Source organism: Lontra canadensis, unplaced genomic scaffold, assembly GCF_010015895.1.
Source record: "Lontra canadensis isolate GAN:19392208 unplaced genomic scaffold, GSC_riverotter_1.0 scaffold1, whole genome shotgun sequence".
Taxonomy (NCBI): domain Eukaryota; kingdom Metazoa; phylum Chordata; class Mammalia; order Carnivora; family Mustelidae; genus Lontra; species Lontra canadensis.
Window position 1 is genome coordinate 40,176,345 of NW_022630995.1, and position 8,440 is coordinate 40,184,784.

Sequence of the window (8,440 nt, forward strand, 5' to 3'; positions counted from 1 at the left end):
TTTAAAAGACTCTATCAGACATTTTTCAGAGTAGTTATTTCATTCTACACTTTTACAAGAAATGTTTAGGAGACTAAATTGGTGCATATCCTTTCAATTTTTTTTCCCAAAAATGTCTGAATAATTCTAGTAATTGTGGAATAGTATCCTAATTACATTTTAAAGTCTATTTCCTTAATATCTAATAACGTTTAATAACTTTTTATGCTGGCTAAGTAGCTGAGTTATGACTTGAACCAGCCTGTCTGAATTCACAGTCTACAGGTTCAACAAATAATTTATATTAAATTAATACAAAATATCTAAATGACTGTCTAGTCTAGTTGACTGTGAATATATTACACATAATCAGCTTTTAGGAAAACTTGAGTTTCCAGTGTAATGGGCATAAAATGAGAGCTCAAATTTATTAGAAGGGCTTAAAAAAATGAGACATTCAATGAATAAAATTTAAAAAAAAATAAAACTTTATATTTCTCAAGGTTTTTATGATCCTCAAAGGAACAGGTTACTCAGAGGAAAAGATGAGTGCCCTTAAATATTTGAAAGTTCCCCACATACCAGATCAGAAAATATTGTGCCCCAGCCTGCAATTGCTAGATCACAAAACGTCACCACTCATACGGGAACACATAATTATTCTCAGGAAGAAGCAGCATTTTGATCTACTAAGTATCTTTTTTGCTGAGTCTGAAATTAGGCCAATAACACTTTCTCCTCCTAGTAGCATTCTTTATAATCTACTAAAAAGTTTAAGCTCTTGTCAAGGTAAATTAGTGAGATGTAATTTTATGTGTCAGTTCAAGCGGCTGTGGAGTTTCCAGATTAAACATTATTCCTGGATGTGACTGTGAAGGTGTTTTGGGATGACATTAGCATCCAAATTGGTGGATTTAGTAGATAGCTTGTTCTACTCAATGTGGTGGCCACCATTCAATCCTTTGAAGGACTGAATAGAAACAAAAGTAAACGAAGCAGAAATTTGTCCCCTTTTATCCCTACTTCACTGTTGAACTGAGACATCTCATTTCACTTTTTCTGGGATTCACAGCTTTGACTCCTCTGGTTTTCAGGCCTTCGAACTCAGACTGAATTCCACTGACTTTTCTGGGTCTCCAGCTTGCAAATAGCAAATCATGAGACTTCTCAACCTTGTAACAAAATTCCTTATATATTTACATAAACCCAACTCATCTGTTTCTCTGGAAAATACTGACTAATGAAATAAGATGTCCTCAGATTTATACCCCAAACTTTACTAATACCCATCAAAAGCCAGCCTTCTCCATTTCCATACATCCAGGTTTCAAGGATCCTGAAGTTGAACTCATGACTGGAAGCTCTATCCAAGGTCTCTCCAGTAACAGGAAAAATCAAGTATGCTAATATTTTCTGCATCCCACAAGGCTCCTCACTCTTTTTTTCAGAATGAAGTCCTGTTTATAGCCTTTTTCTCAGCTTTCCTCACTATTTGATCAAGTAGCAACCATATGAGGTCCTATACAGGGAAAGCTCTCTAAACAGGTCCTATTTTCTAGACCAGGGGTTGGCAGCCTCTGAGAGTGGCATATTAATTTTTCTTTCATCCCTAGTACAGAGGAGGCAGTGTATGGAGAGAAGACAGGCTGACTCCTGAATTTTCCCTTCTCAACCTCCACGACCTCCACTAGAGAATGCGACAGAGGGAGATAGCAGCTTTTCTTCCTAAGGCAGAATCTCAGACCCTCTTGAAACAAACCTACCCTAAGAATCAGCTTTGACCAGAAGGACAAATTGCTATTATTTGTGGGCCCTGAGCAAGAGTATAAATGCAGATACATACATATTCTTATCATTTTAACCAATAATTAAATTTTCATTAAAAAAATATGATTTTGCAGAATTTCACTTGGCTTATTTGAAAAAAGTCAATTTACTTATCAATAAATTATCCAAACAGGATGCCTGGGTGAGCAGAAGCCTCTGCCTTTGGCTCAGGTCATGATCTCAGGGTCCTGGGATCCAGCCCCGCATCGGGCTCTCTGCTTGGCAGGAAGCCTGCTTCTTCCTCTCTCTCTCTGCCCGCCTCTCTGCCTACTTGTGATCTCTGTCTGTCAAATAAATAAATAAAATCTTAAAAAAATAAATAAATTACCCAAACAAACAGGAAACACACACACACAAACCAGATTCCCAAACAATCCATTTGTCATGAGCATTCTATGAGGCACACACAAGGTGTATCTTTCCACGATGTCAGCTTTATGCAATCATAAAGCAAAGTAAATCACAATTATAAAGCAGGTTCAGGATTTCAAACTCAGTGACATTGCATCATGTGATTGAAGTTGGCTTCTTACACAGCACAGAGAGCAGAACAGAAGACAAGCCACACAACAAAGAAGATAACAGAAGAGTGCAGGAAGTTAACCAACCAAATGCCAAGTCAGTCTGTGGGCACACAGTTGAGATAAGGCCTGGGTCTGGTCCAGGTTAGCTCTTGGCACTTACTGCTTCTGATGTTCAAGCTGTGAAGGATCTTGGTTCTGTTCAGAGATCATGGAGATCAATGGGTGGAGCCTTCAGCAGCAATTGCCTTTTTGAAGTGGTCAGACATAGAGGGGTCAGGTCTGAAGAATCAATTTGCTGCCAAAATCCTTACCCTCTTTAAAGGGTTTAATCGGTTTGGGGTCTCTGCAGACCTTTTCTGGTTCTGCTTGTGATCAGTTCTGGTGAAGGGCTGTCAGTTGATGTTGGTCCCTGTGATGTCTCCTAGCTGCACTACCTTAACCGCTTGCATCATTGCTTGACATGTCCCTGCTCGGCACGAGAGACCCCATTTTGCTCTCTACACCATTCAAGTACCCAATGAGTAAGTCAAATAATAATTTGCAAACACACCCTCACACATGGAAAATCCTTAACAAATAAAAATTTAAAAATTCCTAAACTAAGAATTACCCTATCTTTATTTGGTCATTAATTGATATATGGTGGTTTTGCTCAACTTTCATATTTTCTTTGAGTATAATGAGTAAACACATCCTGTTACCAACTGTTAACAACAAACACAGAAACATGCAGGAAAAAAAAAATATGGATACCAACCAAAGATTTAAAATCATCCTTTTAAAAAAAAATAAACAAAACCATCATATTCCTAAATAGTTTACATTGAAAGAAATTATGTAGGTGTAGGGCTGGGAGTTTCAGGTTTTTATAATGCAATGGGAATCCTGTTTGAATTTGCCATGTCCAAGAAACCTTCTTAGATGTTCAAGGCTAAATTAAAAGATAAATATACGTGCTCTGAGAGGATGTCTTTACTTAACAGAGTTTTTTATTCTGTTTTCTGTTATGGTTTGCTTCACATTTAGCTCTTCAAATCTATCAGATACTAATAATATTTGTGAAATGAAGAACTAGATATTTTTTTAGAAGAACAAGCATCTAGGGTTAACAGGGTACAGTACATTCCAAAGTTAAATTATATGACCTTTTCAATCCTATGTTGTCAAAAAAGATTCCTCCAGTTTTTCTATGCACTGATGTGTTTCATTGTTCCTTTAAGTTCATATTGTAAAAGTAAAAAATAAGGGTAACTTAGAAGGAAATTTCTTCCTGTGTCTCTCTTTTTTTAATTCTGAAAGTTTTTAACTGGTATTTTTCCTTGTTGGAGTAATTAAATGGTAACATTATTTATATACACTTTAATAGATATAATTATATAAAGAATCATGGCTGTAAGAATGTGAATGCTGTACTGTATATAAGTTAATCATGAGGAAGCTGTACTTTATCAGTTCTAGTAATACCTGCTGCTCAGATAAATAAAGGGTATAACTTAGAGAATGTTCAGCTGATATTATGAACAATAGAATGTCAGTACTGCTGTTCATGAATAGCATACCAAGTACTGAATTACAGTTTAAGTATTACATTTCGTTGTATTTTCTTAAGTATTATATTATATATTCTTAAACAAGAGTATACCAAAGTAAAGTATCATCAGATCCAGTTAAATTACAGAAATTAGTACAGGTTTGTATTGTTAGATTTAAAACAAAATAGAAATCTACTTAATATAAAAATTTTAAATACTTATAAATTAATGTAAGTACACATGTATATGTACCTACTACATATAAAATAATTAAAAGAATAAAAATAGCTAGCATTCATGGAGATGTTGATACATCAGACACATGTTTTAACATGTAATACATGTATCACGTGATCCTGGAAATAATCTTTGGCAAGCATAATTTCTAACTCCATTTTATGTGAGAAAAACAAAATACAGATAAGTTGGGTAACCTTTGCATAGTCAAATGGCCAAAAATTGCTCAAGCCAGGATTTAGAAATCATCTTCCAGACTCAAAATAAGGTATATACAGGTAATCATTCTTAAAATGTTTTTGAACAATGAAATCTAGCAATTACTACCTGCTTTGCAGGTTTGAAGTTAAAGCAATTTATGTACAGAAGTTATCAATACCACTACTAGGCATAAATACTTATTGAGGGGCGCCTGGGTGGCTCAGTGGGTTAAGCCTTTGCCTTCGGCTCAGGTCATGATCTCAGGGTCCTGGGGATGAGCCCCGCATCGGGCTCTCTGCTCAGCAGGGAGCCTGCTTCCCCTCTCTCTCTGCTTGCCTTTCTGACCACTTGTGATCTTTCTCTCTGTCAAATAAATAAATAAAATATTTAAAATAAATAAATAAATGCATACATACATTAACAAATACTTAACACTTCTCAGGCAGGACTAGGAATACATAGTGTGAAAAAAAATGTCAGTCTGAAATGGGGCAGGAGGTCATGAAATGGAGAATCTCATGAACGTGATGTGCCCTGAGGAGAAGAGACCTTAAGAGACAATAGACTGATTTCCGTTGAATGCCTGATTTATAGAAGACTGAGACTTATTCCAGGCCAATGAACACCTACCAAGAATTTCTTCCCAGCCTCAAGCTACTGAACCAATTGCTTCAACTCTCTTTGGACTGCTCCCTCTTTGCACTCCTGACCAAAAACTACAGCTTGCCCTAAACTGTCAAGGGACTTGCATGTAACTTGTTATAACATGTGTTTCCTGAATCCCAATTCCTCTGGTATTCCTGAATCAACAAAATCATTCAAGTTTGCTTCAGTTTCCCTCCTTTCTTTAGGTTGACAATATAGATATAAAACTGTTCCGGCTTTCAAGAGGTTTATATTTCATTTGAAAAATTACAGTTTAGAACAAAATTTCTTTCCAAAAAAGTACATGTCTGCTAAAAAAGAATGTATTTAAAACACTAATTTTGTAAATCAAAGTTTGGTCACCTGGAAGCTGGGTTTCAGAGATCTCCACCCCAGACTAACTAAATCAGAATCTGCATTTTAACTTCAGACTCAATTGATTTCTCTATATACTACAGTTTGAGAAGAGATGAAATAAACCTTGCATTGCACTGTATTTTATTCTATCCTTATGTTCAGGTCCTCTGCTATTTTCTAACTAAAGATGTATTATAAAATATTTAGTCATACTTTTCTGCTACCATAATTCCTTCATTTCCAACCCCAACTATGACAGGAAAGGGAAAAATACTAATTTTCTCCATGAATACCATAGAATTATAATAAACAAATATTCAGTACTGTGTATGTTTCTAGTAAGATAACTAAAGTGTGATCTTCCAGGGGATTTTAAATTCAATATTATATTGTGTGTGGCTATCATCAGGATGTTTTCATCTAAGACTTATTCTTCTTGATTGAGAATGAGATTCTGGGTCTTTTCCTGTTAGCTTTCCTTAAGTGTATTCATAGAATCCAGATTAACAAATCTGAACCTACACTAAGTAGTATTAAGAAGATTATTAAGAAGCTAATGTTTTTTTTTTTAATGTCACATACTCTGTATAATATAATAAGATATAAAAATTTAAGCATCCTTTCATAAGATTACATATAGTGATGATTTACTCTGAGGATCCAGGAGATAATGGAAGGTTGACAATCACAATTAATACTTGACAAAATTAAGAATGTAACCAGCTTTGTTTTCATAGCAAAACATTAATATTTTTCTCTAACACCCTCAAGATAGCATCATTTTTTATTAGAGTTTATCAAATGGTAAAAAAAAAAAAATTTTTTTTTGACTAGATAAACTATAATCCAGATCGGATGTCCATATACTGTGTTTTGAACTCCCCACTTAACTCGAATGATCACAGCTAGTGGTTCTTTCCCAAGTTTTTCCTTCTCTGTTCTCTCTCTTTTCCTCTTCCTACTCTTGCAAAAAGTTAGAACATTCTATCTGGGAGTTTTATTTAATACTCTTTAACTCAGCTATTTAACTTCTTTTGACATAGTGAATTATTGAAGACAACCTGACCCTGCTTCTCAAACTTAGAAAAATCTCTCATTCACCAGAATAATGACTATAAACTCTTTCTGCTCTAATTTAAATAATTATTACTACTGCTGCTGTTGTTATTATTATTATTTAAAGACTCCTAGCACTGGAACACAAACCTAGAAGAATTCAGTGACATTAAAAGAGTTAGGTATCAAATTCTTGACACATTATAAATTTAATAATCATAAGTCATTGAGGTATATAACCACAAAGGCACTTACTCATTTCTCCTTAGGTAAATAGCTATTTCTGTAAGGATTACTACTATTTTCAGATTTTGTCAAGTTTTATGTGGATTTAAATTTATTGAATGTCATTCAGACAAAAAAAAAAATAGGTAATTTTGAGTAATGAAATCTGGGCTAGATTTCCAAAGCCATTGAAACTAGATTCTAGACTCATATTCTCTTTCTCTGTCACTGAATCTCCTTATAAATCCACCTGGCATTCTCATACCAAATTTATTTGCCTAGATGGGCCTCATTGCATTGTGAAATTTGTCCTGCTTGGAAGCCCACAGTGAGACCCATTCCCTTCCACATAAGAGCCCAGCTTTTATTGCTATTTGAGACCCTGTATTGTTAACTCATCTAATTCATTGACTATTATTATCCATCAAAGTGCTCTTGCTCCAAACATACCCATCTTTTTAGATGTCCAATTCAAAAATCAACACCTTTATTGTGTACTCCCATATAGTTTCATGCCACATTGAGTCCCCAGGCCTTTAAATTTTGGCAACATTTTGTGGTGTTTATCACTGTTAGGGAGCACAATCGTATGCTGTTTGCTTTCATTTGTGTCACTACCTGAATGCTTGATATGGTTATTTCTCGCTGAAATAGATTACAACTCTTTGATAAAGATTTATTATATTTTACATTACTTCAAATTTCTTTTCGGTTTACTTCAGAGTGTTACACTATACTATGCACATAATAGATAAATATTTTACAGATAAAAAATACATGTAATAAGTTACAGAATATAATGCTCTTTTACATGAATTATATTATTTAACTATGAAGATACGTGAGATAAATTTTATTATATCCTATTTTGTAAATGGCATTCATGAAGTCCAGTAATATTAAATAATACAGTCAAATTCACAAAAATAATAAAATATAGAATCAGTTTTTAAACCCAAGTCTTCTAATTTTAAACAGGTGCTCAAAAAGTGCCATAGTTAACTATGAGGTCTTTACAAAATTAAGGTGTATAAAGAAAGTCTAAAAAATTATAGAATTATATTGCATGTGTGTAGGTATATGTGGTGGAGAGAAGATTCTTGAAAACATAGACTTGATTATATTCATGAATTGAGAAGTATTGATGTGGTTTTGGTAAGTGATATATGCATTTCAAAACTTAAAAACTGCATCTTTCAAGTAGTTAATGAGATTTGAAGTTGACAAAATTTAGGTACATTTTGCCCTATTACTAAGAAAATTGTATAGTTTTATGTATTTTAATTGAGTTAGTTATATTCAAAGTATTATTGTGCTCACTTTAGCAGCACATATACTAAAATTGGAATGATACAGAGAAGGTTAGCATGGCCAAAGCATTATTAAGTCTACCACTAAATATGTGATTTATTGTTTTTGTAATATTAAATTTAATTTCTATTACAGATAGAGTCAATTATCTCCTCATTATAGATTTCCCTACATATATAACTAATATACAAATATTAACTGTAAATTGAGATTCACATACCGAATTGTTTCCAATCTTTCACTGAAAATCAATTCCCCCCCCGAAAAAAAAACTTTTTGAGAAATACAATTGTCATAGATATAAAAAATCTGAAAACTCTCATTATTTTATGAAAGTGTGCATTGCTCTATGGTAATAAGTATCTTTTAGTTGACATCATGTTTTCAAAGTCACCTGACAAAAACAAACTTAATTCTGATTCTTTGGCACACTATAAGTCTTGTAATGGGCTCCAAAAAAACAGGTTTTGAGACAAACCAACCTGAGAAAACAAATCTTAGAAAAGCCCTGGGTTTTGCAAAAAAAAGTACCTGGGGCTTTTTTGA

The 8,440-nt window shown here is 33.8% G+C and overlaps 1 non-coding gene across 1 annotated transcript; it reads left to right on the plus strand.

Annotated features, from left to right (window-relative positions):
• The first annotated feature begins 7,895 nt into the window (after window positions 1-7,895).
• Window positions 7,896-8,003, plus strand: LOC116871757. The gene has a single exon (XR_004383500.1). It is a non-coding gene; the product is annotated as a U6 spliceosomal RNA (small nuclear RNA).
• Window positions 8,004-8,440: the final 437 nt, after the last annotated feature.